This window comes from Bubalus bubalis, chromosome 12 (assembly GCF_019923935.1).
Source record: "Bubalus bubalis isolate 160015118507 breed Murrah chromosome 12, NDDB_SH_1, whole genome shotgun sequence".
Classification (NCBI taxonomy): Eukaryota; Metazoa; Chordata; class Mammalia; order Artiodactyla; family Bovidae; genus Bubalus; species Bubalus bubalis.
The window spans coordinates 12,680,638-12,693,579 of NC_059168.1; the positions used below are offsets into that span (position 1 = coordinate 12,680,638).

The following is a 12,942-nucleotide window of genomic DNA, read 5'->3' on the forward strand; positions in this document are numbered from 1 at the left end:
ATTAATCCACTCCAGGCTCTTTCCGGGCCTCGCTGAGCCTGCCAGAAACTGGGACAGTATCGAGGAGGCACTTGATGACCTTCTGCCGTGAACCAGTCCCAAGAAGCTGCCTCTAAGCCTCAGGGTTGAGACCCAAATCCATCGTCTTCAGGGTTGAGGTCTTATTGTACCCCCCCACCCCATCCCAGACCCTGAGTACCAAGCGCTTGAAGGGAGGCAGAAAAGAAACAAGGATTGGAGTGTGAGTCTAGGAGGACTTGGGGGCATCTGCTGCATGAGAGGGAGCCAGACCAGCCCAGGGCTGCTGGGACATGAGGAAGAGGGCAACAAGATGTGATGACTGGACAACCACCCAAGCCACAGAGTTCACCAGTGAGCCCTGGGCTTGCGGGGCTGCCTTTCCCAACAGCACTGTGGCCTGTGGGCCAAACCCTTGGCTCCAAGGGCCTCATCTGGATGATGAAGGTGTTGAGTGGTCCAGAAGATTCCTACAAGGCTTCCCAGAGCTGACCGTCAGGATTCTGTTTTGTTTTAATCCCATGCTCTGGGATCGCAGTGCACAGTGGTGGAATGTGTTTCCAACCTCAATATCTCTAAAGCAGAGCCCTGGAAGCCCACATTAGTAAATGCTATGGTCCTTGTGCAGTGTCTGAAATGACCAGTGCAGCTCAGGGTAGAAGAGTGGCATCTCCCTTACAGCCAAAGTAGCAGAGATCAAACAGCCAAACCACACACAGAGCTTCTGTTAGTCATCTGTGCTCAAGGCCAGTTGTAGTTAAGGCCATGGGCTTTGAAGGCCAGAAGAACCCCATGGAAGTAGGGCACAGCTCAGAGCGGGGAAGTAGACTCAGCATGAATGCCTGTGTGGGCCAAGAGTGATCATAAAGGCAGCACTGATCCATCACTCCATTCAGCTCATCAACCATCCACTATTCATTCTTTGAGTTTTCCCCTGGCTGCAGTTATATGCCAGGATCTGTGACAATTAAGTGAGTAAGACCATCTCTACCCAGAGGAGTGCATGACCAGGCTAGGAACACAGATGGGTAGTACAAGTTAAGGGCCATCAGAGCTTCATGAGGCCGAGTCTGGTGTCTGCCTGGCAGGGGTGGCTCTGAGGGAGCAGCATGCAGAAGGAGGAACCAGCCCTGGACCTTGCTGTGTGGGTAGGTGCTGGGCTGGTGATCGAGGACCAGAGGCCTCAATGGCCCAGCACCCCCAGGCCTGCAATCCCAGGGGGCTGGGAGCCACGCTGCAGGGAATGGACTTTAGCCAGAGGCCACAGAAGGGCTGGAAATGCAACTTGCTCCAGTTTGTGCCATCAGGTTAAGACCAGCAGGGCCCTGAGCAGGTGCAGTGAGGAGGGAAGAAAGGGTCGAGGGAGCATGCACTGGCCCGGACCACTGCTCCGGAGCTGGGGAAAGCGGGATATCATCCTACACACCTGGTTTTCCCATCTGAGCAATGAAGGAGGCGACGTTGAACACATCAGAGTGGGTTTAGGAGAAGATGCCAAGTTCAGCTTTCCCTGAATCACACACAGCCATGTTTCCTTCAAGCATAAAAGGTTCTGTCGGCAATTCATAAATGATTTATTGCTCCTCCCTGTCTGCATTCATTATCCTTTGGATTCTGAGTCCTATACACAGAGACAGAGAGAGGCACAGAGAAGGGGAGAGAGCCCGAGAGAGAGTGATCAGAGAGGACTGAGTCTGTCTTTCTCTCTCCTCCTGCCCCTGGTCTCTGCCTCTCACGAGGGTGGCCAGTCCTGGGGCCTGCATGGGGCCTGCATCCACTCCCTCACCTCATTCTGACAGCAGTCCTTGAAGCCTTGCGAAATGGAGGCCCCAGGAGGGACTGTAACTTACCAGAGGTCATCCTTCTAGGCAGTAAATGTTTCCTGATGCTTGCAGTGTGGTGGCCACTGGGGTTCACTTCTCTGCTTCCCTTTGTGGCTATCAGCAGCATCAGGAGGTGGAGGGGGATCCCAGCAGGGCCTGGGACATAGCAAGGCCTCATCTTGGTCCAGGGAACTAGGTGGCCAGGGATGCCTCTGGTGGATGCGTTGGGTCAGCAGGGAGGGGGTGGTCTCTGCTCCAGATGAAAGGTTGAGAACATGAGAAAAAATGTCAGGTCTGCATCCCTGTGGAAGTGCCTCCTGACCTTTTCTAATGTGACGTGGTTTGAGTTTTCCGGAAGCCAAGCCCCCCAAATAATGGTTCTACTCTCTTTTCTAATAAATATGTGGCCCTGGGCCCAGCTCTCTTCTCTGCTTTGTCATGAGGGACCCGTTATTTATGACTTGGGGATGAGTCACAGGCCTTGGCAAGGAACTCACAGCTCTGGGCCCAGTGTATTTTTCCACTCGGTAGCAAGAGAAGGAAGATGCTTGTAAATTCTCCCATTGAAACGACTGTGTAGGTATCTTCACAAGGATACTCCTCCTGGCTCAACCGTAAATCTTCTACTCGGTGGACGTTCCTGGTGGTCTTTGGCTGCCACAGGGAAAGTGGGTGGGGGCGCTTGTGGACTCTGGGCTCAGCTCCCACCCCAGCTCCCAGGCCACACAACTACATGCCTCAAAAAGTGCCACAGATTCTGGGGGGGGGGGGGGGGCGGGGGGTGGTTTCAAGGCACCCTGGGCACTGTGAGTGGAAGGAGATGAAGGGGTCAGGACAGCGGGTCCCAGAGAAGGTAAGAGTAAAGTGTGGGAGAAACAGGCCCTAGGAGGGAAAGGGTTTAAGGTTTTCCCAGGGCCCCCCAGCCCAGTCTGCATTCCTCACTCACTCCTGACTCTGTGTTGGGCTTGACCTACACCTCTTCCAGGCCTGCATGGACATTCTGGGTTTACTCCCACTTCCCCATTTGCTCCAGCTCTTCTTCCTTCCCCCAACCCCTCCCCTCAGAGCCCCTAGCCAGGTACTATGCTCAAGCCATCAGACCATGTGATGATTTCTTACTTGCCATTTGTTTGACTTACTGTTCGATTTTAAGCTCTCTTTTCATCACTTACACCATGACTAGGCACTTGATCTGGGGCACGGATGGGAAAGGTTCAAGAACTGTAGAAGGAACAGAGATGTTTTACCCTGCTTGCAAGCTAGCAAGTTTGCCTGACACTGCTTCAGAGATGCTGGCAAAAGACACAGGATTCCTGGCTCAGAGACAAAGGATAGTTTCCTACTGACATGATGGTAATATCCAGATCACCAGCATTTGAACCAGTGCAGGGAGTCATCATCCCTACAGGGAGAGGCAACGAGGGCCATGAGATGCTTGCATATATCATAGGCTGAATTACAGGGGTGGATCCCTGAGTTTAGGGAGCCTGACTGTTTTATAATAGGCAGTAAGCATGCATAAACTTGACCCAGAGGAAGACATTCTCTTTGTTGTACTCAGTAGTAAACAAAGCTGCCCTCTGCTGCAGAGGGAGACACCTTCTCTGTCTTCATAGACTGTTAACCATGCAAACAACCTTGAAAAGGTCATCAAGAACAAAGCAGGCCTGGGCCTGTGCTGGCGAGGAGTACAGGAGAGACCCATGGAACGTTATCTCCTAACAGGAAGCTTATAGTGACCATCTCTGGCTAGCATTGTCCCCAAACCCTGTGATCTCCAGCTCTGAAGTACACTCAGAGTCTTGGTGAGGTTGTACCCCATTTATAGAAGCACGCTGCAGCGGGCTCTTTGGTGCCCGGCCATCATCCTCAGCAGTCACTTGACAAACTAAAGACTGTTAGTATTACAGGTACTTAGCCTACACACAGGATAAGCCTGTGGTGCTGGAGGCTTAGCGTTCCTGGAAGTAGTCCTCAGTCAAAGAAAGATGAGGAGGTGGTGGATAGACACCCCAGCTTCCTTCCCCTTGCTTGAGATGACTGTCTCCCAAGTTCCCAGTGGAACTGGGCCCCAGTTGCCCACATGGAGAGCTACTTGATGGCACACCCTGGGATTCTCCCCTGTTCTGGCTCATTCTTGCCCTCCCAGTACTTTCTGGGATCACTTCTCTACTTACACTCAAATCCTTGTCTCAGGACTGCTTCTAGGGGACCCTAACCAAAGATACTTAATTAACATTATAATGCACTCTTATTCAAAAAAATGAAACATATTGTCCTCACAATACAAGGCACAAGTAAAGAATTTAAGCTTACCCCTCTCAACTTGACTCCTGGAGACAGGCAACGATTTCTTGGAGAGAGGGGCAGATCGGTGGAGAGAAGGGGAACATTGTATTAAAGAGGCCAAGATAACCGAATCTAGGCCCTGAGAACAGACCAACTGAACCAACCTCAGATAATACAAAAGGGAGACCTGTAAGCATTATTGGCCAGAGAGGTATTTGCCTGTAGTCTTCCCTTCTGTGAGCTCTCCCCACATTATCCAACCCCAAGTCTACTGCTTCTTAGTCCAGACTCTTCCCTTATAGGAATCTCAATCACTCACAAGTGTGAGTATCTGAGAATAGCTGTGAATGGGATCCCTGGGGTACTGACTTTACAACAAGCCTCAAAGCCTTGAGCTAAAGTGAGGAATACCCAAGAAGGGCAATGGGGTGGGAGTCAAGAGCATCAGCACAACGTGGGGAGCTTGTCCAAACCACACACTTAATAATTTGGAAACATCCCAAGAGTGGGCTGAAAGTCTCCAGTTCAGCCACATCCCTGCAGAATTTCCATTCTGCTCAGGACCACTTGCCAGACTTCCTCTTCAACACAGACACTGGAAATTCTCCCCAACAACCCTTGACAAGTGGATAGAAACCTATGAGGAAACTACCAGCATTAATTGTGCTGTGCTAAGTCAATTCAATCCTGTCCAACTCTGTGTGACCCCTTGGACAGTAGCCCACCAGGATCTTCTGTCCATGTGGTTCTCCAGATAAGACTACTGAAGTAGGTTGCCATGCCCTTTCCCATAGCATTAATTAGCACTTATCATTATTGCTTATTATCATTATTATCCCTCAAGTTAGAACAGCTCTTTAACTTTTCAAAGCTCTATCACTTTGACCATATGTCATTTGAGACTCTTCTTCCCCCCAGTCCCCATTAATATAAATTTTAAAATAATATCATCCTCATTCTACAAATAATGAAACTTTGGCTTGTAAAAGGAAAATTAATGGAAATTCTCTTAGTTTATAGATAAGAAGACTGAGACTCAGAGACACTGGCTTGCCAAAGGTCACAGAACATGCTGGTGTCACAGAGAATAAGAGGAGCGACTTGTAAGTAGTAGCTATCACTAGCTGGATATTTACAGTCTTCCAGTTCTTGCATGCTGAATATATTCCATTCATGATCTTTATTAATCCTCAGAACAACCTTGCCAGGCTGATGCTATTATTATCCTCATGGAACATATGAGGACCTCAGGCTCAGTGTGGTTCATGTCTGTGAGTGGTCATGGCTGGGTGGCATGGCTGTGCATGGAGTTAAGCTCCCTGGCCCACAGCTCCCTCCAAGCATGAGCCAATCAAACCCAACAGCCAGATGTCTAGGCTGGTGACATCAGGGCCTAAGGCAAGGGATTGGGGGACAGCCAAGTTCTGGCTGGTAGCCCCCTGCCTAGACAGCTCCCCATGTGCTAAACCACATGGGAGCCAGAGTAAAGAAGTGTGCCTGTTCCTCCCTGCTGAGGACACCCTGCCAATGGGCCTGGGGCTTGTCTTTATACACCAAAACAAGCCCACAATTTCTGGGCCCTAGTTGGGCAGTGGGAGGCTTTGGACTCAATCCTTGCAGTTCCAATTCCAGTGCAGGCAGCTCCAGTGCAGAAAGGACCCAAGTCACTAGCCATCCCAGCACTCCCAGCAAAGCAGAGCACAGAGCCTCCCTTGCCCCTAACAAAGCAGCCCCTGTTCAACTATTTGGCCACCCCTTTCTACCAATCTGTTCCATGGTCTCTTCCCAGGGAGACATGTTGCTCTCCTCCCAGGCCTGGCCCACGGCTCAGAATGTACACCCAGGCTGACCTCTCCACTTTGTTTGGGGAATGGTTTGGTGTGAATGCCAAGCAAAGTCTTGGGTCACTGGCAACAAAAGTCTGCTGCAGCATCCCTTTCCCTGAGCCCCGACACTTGCCCTCAGGCAGTGAACCTTGAAACCTCCTCAGGATCCAGATGTTTGGTGTCCTGCAGTCTGGCCAGTGTCCAGCCACACCACTGCAGCATTAATGGACCGTGTAGGCATGGAGACTTCTGCTGGGCAAGATGGAGGTCAGTTTGCTTAACTTGGTTATAAACAAAAGCAATAATTAGCCTGGGTGAGGGAGGAAAGGGAAAAGGAATAAATCAAGCCCAGGCTGAAGAAACACCTGTGGAAAGAATGCCTCAGCCTAGGGGAACAGCGGCTGCAGTAAACAAACCACGAGCGACCTTGGCTCACAGACTATTAATTTGCTGATTGTTGATGGGTTTACACAGCCTAAAATGAGAAGAAAGCCATGGTCAGGCAGCAGCCCAGTCACCCTGTATGGGAGCATTTAGTCATTGAAATAGCAAGGTGAACCAGTCCTGGTCTAGGGCTGTAGGCCTGAGTGGGGGCTCTGCCATCATGGGGGCACCCAAAGAGGGATATGCCCTCTACAGACTGGGAGACAGATGGGGAGCGGTCAGATTTGCATCCAGACAACTCCAGTAATAAGTAGAACCAGACAAGTATATGTATGGGTCAAGACTTTTGGTTGCACCTTGAACAAGTTCAGGAAAAAAGATGAGTATTGCCTCACAGAATTCAGTCAAGTAATGGCAAGAGCAAGAATACAACTGGGCTTCAGGTGCCCCCAGATTTCTGTGTGTGTGTGTCTGTCTTGCTCTCTTATCTCCATCTCTATCTCTCATCTTCATCTCCATCTTTCCTCTTTCTCTCATCCACATCTCATTTCCATCTCCATTTCTGTCTTTGATCTCTCATCTCCATCTGTCTCCATCTCTCCATCTCCATCTTCCATCTTTCTCTCATCTGCATCTTATTTCCATCTCCATCTCTGTCTTTGAACTCTCATCTCTATCTGTCTCCATCTCTCCATCTCCATCTTCACCTTCACCTTCATCTCCATCTCCACCTCCACCTCCACCTCCATCTCCATCTCTGTCTCTCATCGATGGCTGTCTGGGTAGTAGCTTCCTTCTCTTAATGCACAGTGACTTCTCTCACACAGAGAAACAGCTTTCAATAGCTTCCAAATTTTCCATCATACCACTTCTACCTCATTCTCCTCAGTTTCTGTTTTTTAAAAGCATATCAGGTATATGAAATTGAATGAGGTAGCTAGTCTTGAACCAGTGAACCAGAACCAGGCGGATAAGGAGCTATGGTTGACCCAGCTTGGGGAAGTCCCAATGGTGACCACAAAGGCAGGGCTGCCAAAGACCAGGCCAGTACCCTCTCTTCAGCCATGTGGGTGCTTGGGACAGCAGGGAAGGGAAAAAACTCCAGGTGGAGTGAGGGAGGCTGGATATTAACACCACGGCTGGTCACTGCAGTCTGTTGACAGTCTCAATAAAGAACCATAATGGTGGCATGAGCCTCAGGAGTGCAGAGCAAAGATTATGTGACTGAGTTGGGTAGATCAAAGAAGGTGGCACCACAGTGAGTGAAGAAAAATAGGAAGTCAGTCCACACAAGAGGAGCAAATTGCAAAAGATGTGGGAGCCTGAGAGTATGTGGCTATGACCAGAGATGGTATGTCTGGATGATGGGGTCAGCGTTGGACCTGATGGTCCTTTGACTTTATTAAGAGTCATTGAGGAGCCACTGATGATGTTTGAGCCAAGGTGACATGATTATTCATTCACACAAGAAACACTTCCTGGATGTTTGCTGTTTTCCAGATCTTGTGCTGGGTGCTGGGGACAGAGAGAAGGAAAGTCTTGGTCCTGCCCTCAAACACTTCCTGAACAGGTGAGAAAGAGATGCATAAATGGATGGTTATGGTGCTGGCCCTGGGACAGACAGCAGCTATGCCTTAGAGGTCATGGCTGGAATCATGGCATAGGAGCCCCTAAAAGGCATTGAAGGGGCAATAAAAATTTCCCAGAGGGGTAGACAATTGGGCCAAGTCCTGGGGACTGAGTAGGTGTCTGCCATGTGGTTGCAGCCATCTGGGGCCAAGAAATGGAAATGCCACATAGAAGATGGCAGAACAAATAGGAACTGGGTCTTGAAGCCTTCACACTGCCACCCCCACCATGCACCCAGCCCTTTGGTTGGTTGCCCATGTGGTTGGGGAGATGGCAAAAGTGAGATGGGTGGGAAACCCAGGCTGAGAAACAGGATGTACAGTTTTCAGAGGTCATGAGCCATTTGGAAAAGCAAAGCAAGAAGAAGAAGAGGGGTTGGAATGAGAAGGAGCAGGCCGTTGGGTGTGCACTGTGGGCAGTAGGGAGCCAGGGAAGATGTGTAAGCAGGGGAAGTACATGTATGAAAGAATCTGGCTGCACCATAGACCTGGAGAGGCAAGTTCAAGTGGGAGACAAGAGACAGCTAGCAGACAGCTGTGAGACCAGGAGAGAAGTGATGAGACCTGGACTGAGGCAGGGAGATGGAGCAGAAGAGGTGGCTTTGGGGGAGTTCAAGGGTTGAATTACAGGGGACTGATAGAGCCTGGGGAAGAGTCGGGGCACACACAGGAGCAAGGGTCCCATAAGAAAAATAAAGTTGAGGAAGAAAACCATGAGTTAGGTTTGACTTTAAGGTGTTAGTGGGACCTCCTAAAGGAATTACCCCATTGTGAGGTGTAGAGTCAGAAGATGCTATGCTATGCTATGCTAAGTCACTTCAGTCATGTCCGACTCTGTGCGACCCCATAGACAGCAGCCCACCAGGCTTCCCCATCCCTGGGATTCTCCAGGCAAGAACACTCGAGTGGGTTGCCATTTCCTTCTCCAATGCATGAAAGTGAAAAGTGAAAGTTAAGTTGGTCAGTCGTGTCTGACCCTCAGTGACCCCATGGACTGTAGCCTTCCAGGCTCCTCCATCCATGGGATTTTCCAGGCAAGAGTACTGGAGTGGGGTGCCATTGCCTTCTCCGGAGATACTTCTGCACTAAAGATAGAGGTGTGGGAGCTCTTTGGAAAGGCAATATTTGAATCTGTGGGGTGCTTTGGATCTCTATGGAAAACACACACAGAATAAAGAAAGTGGGCTTGAAAAGCTAGCACCAACATTTAAAGGGACAGATGGAGGAAAACCGCCCATGAAATATATTAACAAGGACCCATCACAGGTAGTCATCCTCCAGTATCTGTTCTCCCTATCTTACATGGGAGGGGGAAAATATACCTGGCTAGAGATCACAGTCTCCAGCTTGGTATGGCCATGTGCTATGTTCTGGCCAGTGAATTATGAGCTTAAGTGACATCATATTTCCCACAGATGGCAGGATCTGGAGCAGCCATCTGGGGCCAAGAAATGGAAATGCCACAGATGGCAGAACAAATAGGAACTGGGTCTTGAAGCCTTCACACTGCCACCCCCACCATGCACCCAGCCCTTTCCTTGAAAGGGGAGTAAATTTCCATGGCCTAAGCCACATGTGGGGATATGGGGATTCTTTGTCTCAAAGGGTAGTCAAAGAGGAAGGTTGTCAGTGTGATGGGACACCATAGAGGTTAAAGGAGAGAGGTTAAAGGAGAGAGGTTAGAGAAGAACTTGGTCATGAAGCCACTGGTGCCCATGGTGAACACAGACTCATTGGGGTAGAGGAGCCTAAGTCCAAGTGGAGTGGGCTGAGTTGTGAACATCAAGTACAGTGGAGAAGCAGATATAGACAAGTTCAAGAGGCTAGATCGAGAGGGAGAGCCGAGATTACCAGCAGTGTGGAGAAAGGGCTAGTAGAGGGTGGGTAGTCGGAGAAGGCAATGGCACCCCACTCCAGTACTTTTGCCTGGAAAATCCCATGGATGGAGGAGCCTGGTAGGCTGCAGTCCATGGGGTCTCAAAGAGTAGGACACGACTGAGTAACTTCACTTTCACTTCACTTTCATGGATTGGAGAAGGAAATGGCAACCCACTCCTGTGTTCTTGCCTGGAGAATCCCAGGGATGGTGGAGCCTGGTGGGCTGCTGTCTATGGGGTCGCACAGAGTTGGACACAACTGAAGCAACTTAGCAGCAGCAGCAGCAGTGAGGGAAAGGGTCCAGGGAAGCCCCTTAAACCCTTTAGGCTAGAGCATGCTGGCTGGGTTAGGGAGAAAGGAAAGAACTGCCAAGGCAGTGTGAGGTGGGAGAATCAAAGCCCTCTAGAAGCTAGACAACAGAGATGCCTGCATAAGGCTGGGACTGGAGTGTTTCATGGTGGGTTTGGGAAGGAGAAGGGTAAACCAAGTTCCCATTCTCAACATGAACAGCAGATCCAAGGTCTGCCCACAACTGCCTCTCTCAGGTCACAGCCTTCATGGAGCCATTAGTCAGTGTCCGGTCTCTGGCTCCATCTGGTCTAATGTCTGCTGGGCAAGCAGGGTCAAGGGTTCAGGGCCAATTGGGTGCCTGATGGAGGAGGGAGGAAGGCAGAAGGGAAACCAGGCCAAGAGAAAGAAGAAGGAGGGACCCATCTCTTGGTCCTGGACTTTCCATCCCTGGAACAGGAAGAGTGGGGAATGGAAAGGTCTGGGTCAGGAGGAGGTGACAAGTAGACGTCTGGGGACATTCTGGGCCTAAGGCTCCCCTGGAGAGTAGCTGGGAGACAGAGGGTCTCAAGCTCTGGTTCTCACGTCTCCAGGGCTGAGGGGAGCATGGCTGGAATGCACCAGAAGCCAGTGTCCATCCCCCGGGGCAGCCAGTAGGGAATCTCCAGCCCTGAAGTCATCACCACCCGAAGAGCCTGGACTCCGCCATGGAAAAAGGGTCCCGCAGGGGCGCCCGGCGCCGGCCGGCAAAGATGAGCTCATAGCTGCTTGCGCCTCTTCCCTTCTTTTCCAGGCATCTCAGATTTCTGGATGTCAGGCACATCTGACAGACAAAAGGAGAGAACAAGAAGGCGACTGGGATATAGACCCAAGGTGGGATATAGGGCCCAGCAGTGTTCCCTCCACTCCAGTGCTGCTCTTGCCTGCCTGGCTCTATCCTAGACCAGATCCAAAGGGGTGACCTTTCCTCCTCATTTCCTTTTAAGGCACCTAAGGAGCCCTAATGATCAGGCACCTAAGAAAACGCACCTGTGTTACCTGGAGGACCAACAGCACCTCTGTCCTCTCTCATCAGTCCAGACTACTTATCACATATTTGCTTTGGAAACAAGGGTCCTGGACCTAAAAGGAATAGGAAGCAGGGTAGAAGAGGTAGTCAGGGAGGCAGGAGACTTGTGGGGCTGGGGCGTCCTGGGAGGAGGCAAGGAGCTGCCACATGACACTGCAGACAGAGCACGGTGGCAAGAGCCAGAGCATCTTTCCCTGACTCCCGCTTCAGCACTTCATAGTCCTATGACTCAAGTAAAGTCACTTTCTGCCTCAGGGCCTCAGTTTTCCCTTATGACCTTAGAGGGTTTTGAGGATCATTTGGAAGCACAGAAGTGGGCTTTGAAACCTCATAGCTCTTTGCACTCACAGGGAGCATATTATTGATGCAGGTAAAAAATGTACTGTTCTCAAAGCAGTCATACTGCCCAAACCCCTGGGGCACTATTCACCCTGTAGCCTATAAGCCTGGTTCTCCCTGTGCTGTGACCGGAGTTCTTGGGAGTGGTGCAGCCCCAACTCGATGGAATGGCTGTCCAAAATTTCCATGCTTGGAGAGTGGGGCTACCCTGGTCACCTGACCATTGGGTGTCTCTCTGGGAACACCTAGATGTCCTCCCTGCTTAGGACATTCTAGTCTAAACAGGGTCATGCTTCCCATAGGGAGGCTACAGAAGGAAACTGGCCCACTGCATCTCACAAAATTAGGACAAGATCAGACAGATTTCAGTTAATTAGATAGTGAGACTACAGAAGAGATAAGAATGGCTCTGGCACCTGTGAGACTAGATCAGACTTCCCTAGAGAGCTACCCAGAAACTCTGTTAGTTTATCAACAATGAAGCCTAGATTTGTTGTCTGTATAGGGAACATGAGACTGTCAGGGTCACTGCCATTTTCAATCAAAGATGTAATAGGCCAGAGTGGCCTTGGAGGTTGAACACTCAGAGGGGGCCCTAAGTTCAGGGGCAGCCAATTCCACAGATGGACAGCTGTCCCTGGCATCCAGAACTGGATGCCTTGTGGTAGACGTGTCATTTCACCTACAGGGAGAATTTTCCAAGGGAAGGGAGGAAAGGAGTTGTCAGTTACTGAGTCCTTGGTCTATACTAGGACGTTACCTGCCATGTGTCAGATATATAGTAGGAACTCAATGGATAAGGTACTGAATGATTGGATGAATGGATGGACAGCAGGGGAAAAAACCCTAAAACATCTGACACCCTGATTAACTGCAGTGATTCTGACTCCTAAGGAAGTGATATAGTGATGTAACATCTGCCTCTTCTAAGTAGATGCCTTGGTGTGAAGCAAAGTCCCTTAAAGAGATACGTGGTTTGCAAAACTGGCCAAAGGAAGTCATTTGCTCATTACAGGAAAACAAAAAATTGGGACAGCTGTATTGAAAGAGGCACATGTACCCCAATGTTCATTGCAGCTCTATTTACAATAGCTAGGACATAGAAGCCACCTATATGTCCACTGACAGATGAATGGGTACAGAAGCTGTGGTACATATATACAATGGAATGTTAGCCATTAAAAAAGCATTTGAGTCAGTTCTAATGAGGTGGATGAACATAGAGCCTGTTATACTGAGTGAAGTAAGTCAGAAAGAGGATAATAAATATTTTATACTAACGCATATATATGAAAGCTAGAAAGATGGTGCTGATGAACTTATTTGCAGAGCAGCAATGGAGACACAGATGTTGAGAACAGACTTATGAACACAACTGATGGGGGAGGGAGGAGAAGGTG

At 49.9% G+C, this 12,942-nt stretch overlaps 1 long non-coding RNA gene across 3 annotated transcripts in view; it reads right to left on the reverse strand.

Moving 5' to 3' along the window:
• Nucleotides 1-12,942, reverse strand: part of LOC123328414 — a 62,347-nt gene that overhangs the window by 19,514 nt on the left and 29,891 nt on the right. For 2 of the 3 annotated variants that reach the window (XR_006543224.1, XR_006543223.1), the window contains exons 2-5: nucleotides 2,981-3,062; nucleotides 2,339-2,495; nucleotides 1,869-2,091; nucleotides 1,445-1,639 (exon numbers count right to left, since the gene is read on the reverse strand). This is a non-coding gene — a long non-coding RNA (uncharacterized LOC123328414). Of the gene's footprint in view, nucleotides 1-1,444; nucleotides 1,640-1,868; nucleotides 2,092-2,338; nucleotides 2,496-2,980; nucleotides 3,063-4,157; nucleotides 4,266-12,942 lie in introns of those variants that run through there. The other variant, XR_006543225.1, reaches the window with a different exon arrangement.